General features: G+C 42.0%; 1 long non-coding RNA gene and 1 pseudogene across 1 annotated transcript; both read right to left on the bottom strand.

Annotated features, from left to right (window-relative positions):
• Positions 1-2,491: 2,491 nt before the first annotated feature.
• LOC125534601 lies at positions 2,492-6,948 on the bottom strand (annotated as a pseudogene).
• Positions 6,949-11,495: 4,547 nt separating this feature from the next.
• On the bottom strand, positions 11,496-13,370 carry LOC125534600. The gene is made up of 4 exons (XR_007294517.1): positions 13,084-13,370; positions 12,285-12,585; positions 11,820-12,151; positions 11,496-11,745 (listed from the first exon to the last, which is right to left on the bottom strand). It is a non-coding gene; the product is annotated as an uncharacterized LOC125534600 (long non-coding RNA).
• Positions 13,371-14,505: the final 1,135 nt, after the last annotated feature.

Raw genomic sequence — 14,505 nt, 5'->3', positions numbered from 1 at the left:
TAAGAGAGAATTCCTTATTTGGCCCTTTCTTAAATTTTGCTTCCTTATTTAGTCCAAAATAAATTTTTCTTCCCTATTTGACACCTAAAGTAATTTTCATTCCTTATATGACACTTTCGTCCGTTTTAGGCACTAATGGGGTTAAGTGTGACGTGAAAAGACCATTTTGCCCCTAGTGCATTGTGGAACTATCTTGGATGTAGTTAAAAAGCAATCAGTTCGCCTTTTTTAGGGATGTTCAACAGATGTTGCGCATGTATATGTATGCTACAATATTTTGTTTCTTAGATAAACTGGTATGTGCGTGTAAACGCCATACAATACATCCGTAGAACTTGTACTAGCATATCTATGATTACTTACTTTTTTGTGAATAAGTACAGTGTCATATTTCCGGCGAGATGCATGTACTTTTCGGACGAGACATGTAGCTTGTAATACAGTCGAGTACTTTCCGGCGAGGAGCAGTACGAGCTAGCCAAGGCTGATTACTTTCCGGCTACCAATCGGGAGGCTCGTGTACAAGTACGTAAGCAGCTGGATCGATTTGGCACTAGATGCACTTGCACGTACTAAGTACAAGTGGCCAACTAGTAGATCGAATGGCACAACTCGAGACACATAGAGGGGACGCCGACTGATTGCCACGGGACACGGGAGCGTGTCGCTCTCATTAATATCTTCATTGCCTTTTTCTCATGGTATACAAGTTATCACATATATATAACTAGACTATATAGGATTTAGTAGTATGTGACTGAGTAATTCTGTACTTTGGAACGTGTAATCAAATTCAGGATGAAGTGCTAATTGGAGGATTTAGTGGTGTGTGACTATGTGTAATACTGTGCTTCAGAACATGATGAACTAATCAAAATATGCTAGTACAAATTCTACGCATGTTTTGTACGACTTTACACGCACATACGAGATTACCCAAGACAAAATATTTGAGCATACATATACATGTGCAGCCTCCTTTGAACATCCCTAAAACATGGGTGAACGGATTGCTCTTTTACTTCATCCAGGTCAGTTACAAAAATACATTAGGGGCAAAATGGTCTTTTCACCTCACAGTTAACACCGTTAGTGTCTAAAATGTACGAAAGTGTCCTATAAGAAACAAAAATTACTTTATGTGTCAAATAGGGAAGAAATTTTATTTTGGGCCAAATAGGGAAGCAAATTTTAAGAAAGGGCCAAGTAAGGAATTCTCTCTGGTTGTAACAGGCGATTATTTAAAAGCTTATTTTCCAACAATATTCAGCCTGGCATAAAGTAATAATCATATATTCACAACAACTTAGATATTATCATATTCAATGGGCATATCAGGTATCGCTATATTCGCTATTCACAACAACCTAGATATTATCATATTTCTGTACATAATCGGTCAAATCAGAAGAAGAAAATTGACTTTGAACAAACCTAGAACTTCAGTCTATTTGAAACTGTAGGAGTGCCTTTGGAAGGGTGGTTGGCAGGTTGCCACACTTAGGCTGTTCCAAAGAGTAACACTAGGAGAAGGTACGTACAAATAAAACCTAGTAGAATTGGTATGTCTACAATAGCTAATAGCTTTGCAACAATCAACTAGTGATCTACGAGTAGAATTGGTATGTCTTGGCCTCCATGATGATCTGCCTTAGCCCTCCAATGGGCCCAAGCACCATCAGCAGCACCCCACCAACGATGCAGAACTGAAGATAACGGAAACACAAAAAATAAAATAAAATTGGATGATCAAATGAGATGTCTATTGCAGGCAATGGTTTTGGGTACCGCCCGAGAAAAACGGTTGCCGGGCGGATACCAAGCTTCTCGCTGCCCCATGAGAAATACGCATCCTGTGCAAAAATTTCGAATTTTTTGAATTTTTACATCCAAAGTATAGTAAAAGTTTATAGTGTCTCTGTAATGAAATTAAACTAACCTGTGGCGTGGTGGTACCAATCTAGTTTCCTCATCGAGAGGACGGAGGTTAGAGTCCGCGTTTTTGCACAACTTTTTTTTGTTTATTTTTTAGAAAAGTGAAAAATAGATGACCCAAAAAGGGAAGAAATTTTATTTTGGGCCAAATAGGGAAGCAAATTTTAAGAAAGGGCCAAGTAAGGAATTATCTCCGGTTGTAACAGGCGATTATTTAAAAGCTTATTTTCCAACAATATTCAGCCTGGCATAAAGTAATAATCATATATTCACAACAACTTAGATATTATCATATTCAATGGGCATCAGGTATCGCTATATTCGCTATTCACAACAACCTAGATATTATCATATTTCTGTACATAATCGGTCAAATCAGAAGAAGAAAATTGACTTTGAACAAACCTAGAACTTCAGTCTATTTGAAACTGTAGGAGTGCCTTTGGAAGGGTGGTTGGCAGGTTGCCACACTTAGGCTGTTCCAAAGAGTAACACTAGGAGAAGGTACGTACAAATAAAACCTAGTAGAATTGGTATGTCTACAATAGCTACAATAGCTTTGCAACAATCAACTAGTGATCTACGAGTAGAATTGGTATGTCTTGGCCTCCATGATGATCTGCCTTAGCCCTCCAATGGGCCCAAGCACCATCAGCAGCACCCCACCAACGATGCAGAACTGAAGATAACGGAAACACAAAAAATAAAATAAAATTGGATGATCAAATGAGATGTCTATTGCAGGCATGGTTTTGGGTACCGCCCGAGAAAAACGGTTGCCGGGCGGATACCAAGCTTCTCGCTGCCCCATGAGAAATACGCATCCTGTGCAAAAATTTCGAATTTTTTGAATTTTTACATCCAAAGTATAGTAAAAGTTTATAGCGTCTCTGTAATGAAATTAAACTAACCTGTGGCGTGGTGGTACCAATCTAGTTTCCTCATCGAGAGGACGGAGGTTAGAGTCCGCGTTTTTGCACAACTTTTTTTTGTTTATTTTTTAGAAAAGTGAAAAATAGATGACCCAAAAAGGAGTCAAACTCGCGACCTCTTCGATTAGCGCACGGGCAGAAGATGTTCCACTAAGATAGCATCCCTTTTATGCTAAATACCAGTTCAAGTCTTATCTATATCCAGTATAAAGGAATTTGAATTCAAAATTCAATATAAATTTCTTCCGAAATATGTTCGGTATTTCCGGTAACCGTGGTAACTGAGAATCTCGCCCCCCACGGGAAAATTCATCCATTCGGAATCCAAAACCTTGATTGCAGGCACACAGGACAAAAGAAAAACTCCCTCGGATCCATATTATTTATCGCTCAAACGTATGTATCTAAACAGAGGGAGTACTAACTATTCAGTTGATCTTACCCAATTGGCGCACCATGAGAGGCTGAATACCCTGGGCTTGTAGACCGTGAGCCAAATGATGCACGGAAGCTGGTCCGAACAACAAGTTAATTCTGATCGGCTCTGAATTCATATTTGCTTTAATGGAAGTGGAATCGGGACGGAATGCTTACAAAATAAGTTGTCGGCGCAAAGGCGAGCCCGCTGAAGAATCTGATAAGCCCACCGAAGAAGGGGAAGGTGATGCCTACGAACATTGTGAACGCTGCGCAGATTTGCATCCCGTTAGTCATGTTTGTTTGGGACGATTTTTTTGGGGGGTTTAATTAGCTGGAAGGAATTGAGTTCACTTGTGACAAGCGCATCAGGGCATTACCAACAAAGAGGCTCCGAGAAACCAAATGGAGCTTCCAACCGGGAGAGAAACGCATCTTCCTCACCAACACCATCTCCATCATGTCGAGCACCGGCATCGCATAAACCTGAGATGAGAAGGGTCGTCTCCCATGTTAAGTCTTATGTACACATGTGATTCAAAAAAGTCTTATGTACACATGACATTAAGAAAACCTAACGGGTGACTGGCTGGGAGGACGCGTACGTATACCTGGTAGCTACCGATGACATGGACGACGACCATCATGTTGGCGGCCGCGATGAGCCACTTGGGCGTGTTGAGGGTGATGAGGATGTTGTCGTCGACGCTGTTGCCGAAGGCCCAATAACCGACGAAAGCTACCGGGAAGTAGCAGAGCAAGACGATGGTGTAGGCCACGATCACGCCCTTCCACATGGGCTTCTTGGACGGCGTCTCCTCCGTCGACGGGATGGAGGCCTGGATCTCCAGCACGACGTTATGACCCGAGATGGAGAAGGCCATCTGTCCCAGGCCTCCCAGGAAGTCGAACACCATCCCCGAGGTGGTGGATGCCTGTAGGCTGTAGTCCACGTTATCCGCCTTGCCTTTGTCCACCGAGGCGCCCCAAGCAATCGTCGAGTAACTGTGGCGTTTGTTTGTCCATACGTCTCAATGTCAGTGGCCATGTCTAGCTAATTAGCTACTGTCTTCGTCCAGAATTAGTTGACACTCAAACGAATGTATCTAAAACATCTAGATACATCCTTTCGAGGGTCCACTAATTCCGTACGGAGGGATTATTAATTATGGTTTTGACAAATTAGTTTCCCGTGGTATGTATCAGATCGACATGAGGGCGGCGGCAAGGGAGATGGTGGCGATGGAGTCGAAGTTAGGGAGCTGCGAGATGACGAACTGGGCGGACGCAAAGATCATGATGAAGTAGGAGAGCTTTATGTCCTTGCAGCTGCTGTCGCAGACGAGGTCGTGGAACTTCTTGAGTAACTTGCCGCCGGTGATCATGTACACGATGTCCATGCTGATCTCGACGACGAGCTGCTGCAGCACAACGATCCACAGCCCTAGCGTCGCGTACTGCCCCAGCTCGTGGTACCTGTCGAACCGCTTCCCGGGCACCATCTCGTGCATCTCCACCATCTGCCACAGCGTGTACAACGTCATGATCCATGACAGAGTCATCACCGCGACGCCAGGTCCCCTAAAACCATCAAACATCAGTGAAATTGATGACATGTACAAAATAGTAATACACAATATGGATGCCATTGGAGTTGTAGGTGATCCCGTTTCCAACAGTATGTATGTACCAGCCGAGCTCGGACATGGCGTAGGATAGGGTGAGCACGCCGGCGCCGACCATGGCTGTGACATTGTGGAAGGCCGAGTACCACCACTTGCCATTCCTCGATGCTGTGACCGGGAGCCAGTCGTCGATCTTCCTCTCCTCCACAGTCCTCCAATCCTGCTAGTTTTCACCGTTGTTGTTAGCCATTGGGCATGAAATAATGCAAGTATGGTAGAGCTTATCACTGGCGGAGAGCGTGTGGAATTATGTCCCTGGCTGGTCTCCCGGGATCCGGTCCATTTGAGTTTAGGTAGATCCTTCTAGATTCAGTCGACTTTCGTGATCTACGGAGTCTTTACAGGCCCTTATCAGTGTTTTCTTCTCCGGGGCTACAATTTGCTTCTCACATCATGGCCGACGGCGTCTCTTGATCTGCATCTGCGGCCTCCCGGCCGTTACTTCTACAAGCTTCTTGGTTTCAAAAAGATAGCTCCACCGAGGCGGAGGCCGAGATGCGATATTGAGCTATGCTCACAATGCGCCACTGATAGATGCAAGAGAAAGAAGACTTCAACACTCCCATGATTTTAAATGTAATTTTTTTATGGATGTGTTTGTAAGGACTAGTAATACTTAATATATGACCTTAGGCCTTTTTCAAAGAAAGAAAGAAAGAAAGAAAGAAAGGACACAAATTAGTGTTTGTCTAGTGGCCAAGTCAGGACTCAGGACAGAAAGAGGGAAGGCTCATTGAACAATATGCTAACGTTGCCAGTAGGTGCACAAAACAGTGTGTTTTAGTTAACTAAACTGCACATTTGATCCTTGAGCCATGCTTAAGGAAAACAAGGCACGTGGAAGGGCCCACTAAAGACAAGTGATTCCTTTAAATTCACGCAAGTTGACTTGTCATATTGACAAAATGTCAAATTAGTCGGTGTCGTCGGATGGGTAATCAAGGCCAACTCATGGCAAAGATATGTTTTTTTTTCTCTCTATATATATCTAGGATGTATATATTCAGCTAACCAAAATGATATTTCTAACACCCCAAAGATATTTAGTAGTAGTACGTGGTAGTAATTGACATGTAGTAGATCTTGGATTCGAGGGACGATTATCCACTGTTAAAAAATATTTCACTCTTGGACCGCGAGGAATTTACACTTAATATGAAAGTTCGACAAATTTTATTGTTTACTGAAAATAAAATTTCCTCAATTAAGGCAAAGCATCACATATCACACCGATTATGTGACCATCATCCATGGGGTATTTGATGAACATTTCATGGGTTTTCTTTGTAAAACGAAGAAAAGGGTTAAAAACAAACGAGTAGCAATATCTAGAGTCCTGCATGCAAGTGGCATTTAAAAAAAAGTAACATTTTGTCTCCATTCTATTCCACTTTGTTCATCAAGGGTTTCTTTGATTCAAAGGATTTCTAAAATACGTTTGGAGAATTCTATCCCTATGATTTTTTTTCTACATGGGTTGTTTGATTCGTAGGACAATTCATAGGAAATATTTTCTTTTGAATAAATTTATACAGTTTACATAGGAAAATTTTCATCCACTTCAACCTCATGTGTTAAATCTTTTGCTTTTACTGTGACAATGGAACGTCACTACTAATCATAATGTACTAAGATGGCATGCCATTATTGTATTTATTTGTCTGTTCTGTGTTTTAGAGATCGTGCGAATCAAAGAGGCTCCTAATGTCCACCTCGAATCAAAGAGGCTCCTAATGTCCACCTCTAAACTTCCTTGTTTCACACCTGTAGACAACTCTCTCTCTCTCTCTCTCTCATGAAATTAGCAACCGAAATTTGAACAAGGAACATTATTCCATGGCTAGCGAAACATTGCCACGAAAATGAATCAAAACCAAAACGACGCGTCAGAGAGAGAGAGAAAGATAGAGATAGAGAGAGAGAGAGAGTTTCACCTTGGGCGGCACGGAGGTGTGGTTCTCCGCGGGCCGTGTCCCCATGGCTGCTACCCGTGTTCCCATGCCGGTTAGGCAGATTTGTCTTCATCGAGCGAAGCTTGGCAATGGAGAGATTTCCAAGAGGTTGGTGATGAAGTCATGTACCTAGGGTAGGGTCATGGACCTGTCCAAGGTACCCTCCCCAAGGACATCTTTAGAAGAAGCTGCCTTCCAGTCGATCTGGAAGGATTTCACTCGACGGACTCAAAGAGACTCGGCCATGAAGACTCACTCGACCACCAGAAGATCAAGAACCACTCTGTATCCAAACGGTCTGTAATTAAGTAGTCTTTATGGTCATGATGACACTTTATGTAAGGCGTTACCAGTAACGCCAGGCCTTAATGTACTTTAAACCCTCCGCTACGTGGGCTGGCTGGGGTCTTGGCATCCTCTATATAAGCCACCCCCCTCCACTGGCAGAAGGGTTCGCACCCCTGTAACTCATACGCATATAATCCAGTCGACCGCCTCCGGGCTCCGAGACGTAGGACTGTTACTTTCTTCGAGAAGGGCTTGAACTCGTAAATCTCTTACGTATACAACTACTCCATAGCTAGGATCTTGCCTCTCCATACCTACCCCCTATTCTATTGTCAGGTTTAGAACCACGACAGTTGGGGCCTGGGAGAATGCGTATGTGTGGTGTGTCATGCCGAAGAAGCCGGCTTATTTGTAGAGCTGCGTGCAGTTGACTGTTGACTTCAGAAGGCAGAACCTGCAGGTAACTGGAAACGGTCATCCTCACGTCGCTGTGACTCCCCGGCCTCCTCCCGAGCGCCATATGTCGTCCGTCGCCATGTCTGCTTTCAACAGTCTAATTTTATTTTTTATATTAGTGATGACGACCTGTACATATCTACCATTCTTAAGAAGTTGCTCCCCACTTCTTTCTATTCTCTTAACATGCACGGTGTCCACATCAGATTTATGCCACGTCAGCATTAAGTTTGGAAAGAGCAGCCAATATAATCAGTCTAATTGATTGGCCAGGCACTGGCCACGCAGTCCTGATCTGCGCGATACAGAACTGCATGCATGCACGCGTGCGACCAGCGAGTATGCGCGAACGACACAAATCGACGCAACGCAAGCAGGCAACTTCTCACGGTCTAAACCCATGCATGGCGTCCAATATAACTCGGTGCAGTTAATTCCAAGAATAATAGACCACCGAAGCAATCCAAGCACATGCATGTTGTCACTTAATTCGGTGCAGTTAATTACCATTGCCTAAAGCCCATGCATGCAGTTAATCATGGCTAAATAGACGGAGGATCTTATTCCGTTCCAAGTCCCAGCCGTAGCATTTATTTCTGGGCGCGTTATCTTCTCCACCATACTTTCCTTTCGTCCGTCTTCTGCGGTTCCCTTTCTCTTCGTCTTCTACGTCCGGTTCCACTCGCACAAATAAATCATCTTCGTGGTCTTATGTTTTCCTTCCAGAGCGATGGTGGCGTTGATGGCGAGGTGCCGCTGCTTCCAAGCCTTCGTGAGTCGTCTCAGCCGGAGACACCCGCGCGCTGCTGCCGACCAGGCTTCTGTAATCTTCGCAGTTACACCTAGCCCTGCACCCCTTTGCCGGTGAATCGAGCCCCGTAGGACGCTGCCCGAAGGCACGCACCCCGGCGTCGACCAGAGCGGTGGGCAACATGTGCCACCGTCGGCATCCTCATCCAACATCAACTGAACTAAAGGTGGGGTCTCTCCTTCCTCTCTGCATCCTTAGATTTGAGCGAATTTTTCAAGTTAGTTTGAGTTGAAAGCTCTGTTTGTGTGTGGTACTAGGAAGCCTAATTTATTGAAAATGAAACTTTGTTCGGTCACCAGCCACCTTATCTATCTCTTGCACATGCATTGTCGAGATACGATGGATCATGTTCAACTCTCTGATCTGGTTGGATTTGATTACAAGCACTAGATGGTGAAAAAACTTTTTAGTTTTTTTATTCTTCTTGAAGGAATAAATAGATGAAATTTACCATGTACTACCTGCAACTACAGTCCTGCATCTCTCTCACACACGCATTAATATGAATCTTATTGGTATTTTTGTTGCCTTCCTTTGATTTGTAGAATCAGTGCGTATGACATACTGCAGTTCATCTACAATATTTTCTTTCCTGGCAGTATTATTCCACAGTGACCTCAGATCGATCTAATACCTTACATGTACCATTGTCATTCTTCTACAGCAGGTGTTCAAAACAGAAGGTTTTGTTTGATCGTTACTAGGCATTCCGAGGCACATGCATTTCATCCAAAAGGAGTCAAGGAGCTCTAATTTTATTTTATCTGATGATGTGTTGTTCGGAGATAGATGCTGGAATAGTACCTGATGTTCAGTTTCAAGGATATGCATGTATAATTACAATTAATTATATTCTGTAAGGCTAATCACTTGGTATATTATGTCTTCAAACCTATAGCATCTCTTGATAAATGTAAGAATAATTCTTTTATGTGGTTACAATATCATTATATGATTGTTTTGGTTTGATGACACTCATAGCCTAAAGGGTACATCCTTGCTGAGAGGATCAAGTATGATTTGTTCTAACCATCATTTTGTTTAGTTGTTCTATGCTGGCTGAAAGCCTATTAAAAAGATGTGACTAAATGGAGTGTATATGTTCTACTCAGGAATCATGCTATTTTGTACACCTTTGCTTATTTTCTCTAATGGGTATAAGGTTGCATCTCAACTATACCTTCCTTCTATTCCGTGTTACCGATGTATTATAATTAGGTAATAATACACAATTTTCTTTGGATTTTTTTGAAACTGCCTTCTCATATCATTCCATAAAAGTTTCATATGCAATACTACAAACACTACACCATGACCAAAACTTAGAGGTCATCAGATCTGCCGGGAAAACTAAACATTGGAGGCAAACCAACTGCCGGGAAAGGTTTTTGCCGGCATATACAAACTGCCCTTGAAAGTGCTGTCGGGAAAAACAATTCCCGGCAGTTAGTGTAAACCCCGGCAGATTGTCTGCCCTCCATGTTTGTACCTTTGCCGGCAGTTAGCACTATTCCCGGCATACAGCTTTTCCCCGGCAGGCCAACAATTCAGGGCAGATTGAAGAGTTTCCCGGCAATTAGACTGCCAGTATTTGCATCCACTACAAACGCAAACTATATCTATATATATATATATATATATATATATATATATATATATATATATATATATATATATATATATATATATATATATATATAACAACATGGGCATAGATATAAGCAATCTATCATCCATACATAGGCTCACAAGTCTACATCATGCATACATAGGTTCATAAGTCCAGTATTGCAGGACAGCCAAAAGCACAGAAGATTCATCATGCGTGCCTAGGTGCACACATGGACATGCAAGTCCAGTAACAGGACAGCCAAAAGCACAACCATTCATCAGGTCTAGATGCACACATACGTAGATTTGTAGATTCATAAGTATTACAGTACATCATAGACAAAAGCGAAAAATATCCCAGCAGAAGATCCTTTTAGCTCAACAACCACACCTCTAGAAACTTGTGGATGCAAAGGCAATTATACTGTGATCTGTCAAAAAAGGAAATGGAATTAAAAATCAGCTCGGACGAACATATTGTTCCAAACATAGAAGGCATGTGCAGAAAAAGAAAATTGACTTATCCAAATGAAAAGGAAACGTGTGTCGCCCTATACTTTGCGTTCCACAAGGCACAAACAGAATGTGTGTGTGTGTCATTAGGAAGATCGATATAACCTATCACTATAAATATTTACGGATAGTCATCTTCTTTTGGTGTATTACTTTCTCTTCATTGCTGCGAAGTAAATAGAACATCCAAAAACTGCAGGTAAGGATTAGTTACTAGCAATCCAGTGGCAATGCAGGGTGTCCTCCATTTAGTTTTTCTGTACATGTTTGTTCTGTGTAGTGTGTGCTAATGGTAGACAGTGAGAATCAATAGTTATGAGATCGATAACAACTGAACAACCCTTTGATTAAATCTGCTTCTTGGTTTTAGGAAAAAATGTTGATTGAACAAAAGAAGAAGAATTTATACACCCATAAATCATTATTTCCTGAAATGAATATAGGTTGTTCAAAATAAAAGAATGTTGGTCAAGTCGATCACTGTTTTGTGTTACTTGAAAGGAGATATATATCAAAAGAGATATTCTTTCACTACAAAACAATAAAGCATGAATATATCATTTGATAAGTGCTCCACCTTTGTTGCTGAATATATTTCATGGTTAGAGAATCTTAGTATGCTTAAATGGATGTAGTATTGTTAAACCATGAGAGAAAATTTTATATATGAAGTAAGTTAGAGAATAACTGCACCAAAGATTTTGGGATAACACTAAAGATGGACATGGATATTCAGTTTTCTTATATTACATGTATTTCTATATCTGATAACCCTTTACCTGAGTGTTTCAGGAACAAGCAGATCAGGTTAAATGCTGCCTACAGGAAGGTAAATCATTGCAACATCCATGGTATATATGCATCTCTTGATCTCTTTTATTGATGGTTTTAGAAATCAGGCCATAGCCCTGCTTTATAGATAAAGAAAAGTAGCATCCACAAGACCCTAACATACGAGGGATCCACAAGATATAAATTTTGGAAGAGCTAGCTCATATACACATTGTCCAGACGATAATGAAAACAAAATTAACTTGTCTTTAGTCTAATATTACAGAATTCTAAGAATATGTAATACCTCATAGATGCGGGGACTGCTTCCGGCTGTGAGGGTAGCTTCTGCATACTTTACTATCAACTTCTATCTGCATATATAAGATTGTAAAGTATATTGCAAATTTTAGAAACCTACATACATTTTAATGTGAGCAAACTGTACCACATGATCATTCAGGTTTTCAGCAGCCATGTCCTCCAGTCATGCTTTGTAAGTGATATTATCTCAGATCTTAGTCGGCATCTAGGCATTTTGACAGATGACTGATTTGATGCGTTGCCTTTCCTACAGATAAGCACAACTTGTTGTTAAATAGCTTCATACATCTGCAAAGATGTATCAACACACAAAGGCCGCCGTCACCTTTGTCTTCTTGTTTTGTCCACGCAAGACTTGGAATGAATTCATGCAACCTTTCTATGACATGTCTTACATTCCCTGTTCGCAAATCTTCATGCATAGCAACATCAGCTCATCCTCCTCTGTTTGCCATTCTTTTCGTGAAAAGAAGTATGATCTCAGAATTAGTACAAGTGTTATGCAATCTGAAATAGAAGAACAAGGAGGTACTCTGTAGGAACACTTAAATATAAAAGACGGAATTAGCAATAGTGCATCTTTACCCACTTGTCGTGTATACGGTTGTCAAACCAATCACATTCAAAAGAGCAATATATCCTTTGTGGTGATAGTCCAATTCCAGAATTTCCATTATCACACCATAATATATTTTACCACCATATGATACAACCATGCAATGATTGAAAACAAATTACGAGATATTCCAAATGTAGTCAAATGATACCACGCGATGGAAGTACCAATTTAACTCTTCAACTAGGATCAAGAATCTCACCATAACCATGAAGTGGTACTTGTTCGATTATTTATGGCTGTAAGTTGGATACCTCCACTTGCGAACCTAGACCTGAACATCAACAGTAAAATGTTATTCGTGAAGATCTTGTTTAAAAATATCAATCTATCTATTAAACTAAAAATAGGTCTTGGAAAAAACTGAGATCATCTAGACATAATACTAATGAATTACTAACTCGAACAGATTTGTAAAATGGTATCTTGTACTCTAGCTAAAATATCAATCTATGTATTAATTAAAAATGTGTGTGAAACAATAGAGATCCTATCTAGTCAATTCATGCTATATTCAGAGTACTTAAGAACATTTGCATACAAGAAAAATATGAACGAATATAGCCACTTTGATTCCCAACAAAAGAAATATCCTTTATCTCATGACTGTTGTATTAACTTATCACACATTGTTCCTTACCATCATCTATTAGATTCATAGCTCCCAGCCAAATTTACTACCTTAGAAGAACTAAAAATCCTTGGATGTCATAGCACAACAAAACATGGTTGAAAATTCGAAACCACACAACTGAAACTTCTAAATGCATACCTCTTCAGAAACTGGGGGAGCACAAACAGAGGTAAGCGGTGCTGTAGCTACTTGTTCTGCTGCTACTGCTGCTTCAGATGGGCACGTCCTCCCACTGATTTGTGGGGAGTGCAAATGGATAGGATGTGATACGCAGTATGGAGCAGGTACTGAGGAGATGTGGTGCTGCTGTGTGAGGGGCGAAACAGGGGGCCGTAGGTGGTAGGTGTGTCCGCAGGGTTGTTGCTGCGGCCGCCTGAATAGGGATGGGGCGCCGGCGTTGGTGGGGGATGCCGGTGCGGCGGCGTCGGTGGGGATGGGTGGTAGCGTGGGATGGGGATTGCGGGCGCGGCGGCGAAGATCGGGGATGGGGCGTACGGCGGCGCGGGTGGCGGATGAGGGTGGGGGCGAAGATGGGGGATGGGCCGTGCGCCATATGTGGAAGTAGGGTGGCGACGGCGGGGCGGTGAGGGCAGCGGTGTGGTTGGGGAATGGGGCAGCCGCGCTGGGCTGGGCATTGTGGATGCAGGATGCGGCTGCGGCGGCGGCGGTGGCGTTGCTGTTAGGGTTAGCAGCGGCTGGGTTGGGTCAGGGTGAGAGAAAAGTGGTGGGGTACGGGATAAAATAGGAGTACTTTTTTTGTGGGAAAAAAATAGGAGCACCTAATTAGGGCCGCGTAGCACGGGGACGATTCGAGTAACTTCTGTTGTTTCAATTTTTTCCCACGCGAGCCTCGTGTCGAAAAGAATTCAGCCCACGCCAACGTGGTTACCGGCGCAGCGTTTGCCCTCGTTTTGATTCCAGGGCAGTTACACTGACCGTGAACTTGCCGGCAGATACGCTGCCCTCTTTACTGTATCATTCCCGGCAGATAATTTGACCCATAAAGTTTGGCTGGCAGATAAAGCTTTACCGGCAGTAAATTGACCTCAATTCTTAACCTTTCCCGGCAGTTGACAGCCCCTAAACTTTTGCCATGGTGTAGTGAAATTCCCGCAGCAACGCGCGGGGTATCATCTAGTTTATTTATATGTTATTATTGCAAGTAAGCGCTAGTGCAATTACACAATTAATCGAGTACTCATATTTCCCAAAAATGTCAAAGGGTATATAATAATTTAAGTTGATCAACTCTTACAAGGGTATCTTCACAAAAATTAAAACTCACAAACCAGTCCTCGGTACTCATCGTAGACCAGCCTCCGTTCCTTTATATAAGGTGTATTTGTTTTTTGATAAAATTTCAGAATGTAAGGTGTATTTCTTCTAATTTTTCTTAATTCTCTTGTTAGCCCTCCAGGAAAATGGAAAGTATATCTCTCCCGATTGTCTGCATCTCTCCTTATAGCAATAAACAGTAAATATCTCTATTGATTGCATGTATCTCTTACTTTTCTAGGCTAACTGATTTATTTGACACTAATCAACAAATTTGCCAAGGGT

Source organism: Triticum urartu, chromosome 2 (assembly GCF_003073215.2).
Source record: "Triticum urartu cultivar G1812 chromosome 2, Tu2.1, whole genome shotgun sequence".
Classification (NCBI taxonomy): Eukaryota; Viridiplantae; Streptophyta; class Magnoliopsida; order Poales; family Poaceae; genus Triticum; species Triticum urartu.
The sequence above is the reverse complement of the archived record's forward strand: the minus strand, read 5'-3'. Positions and strand labels throughout refer to the sequence as shown.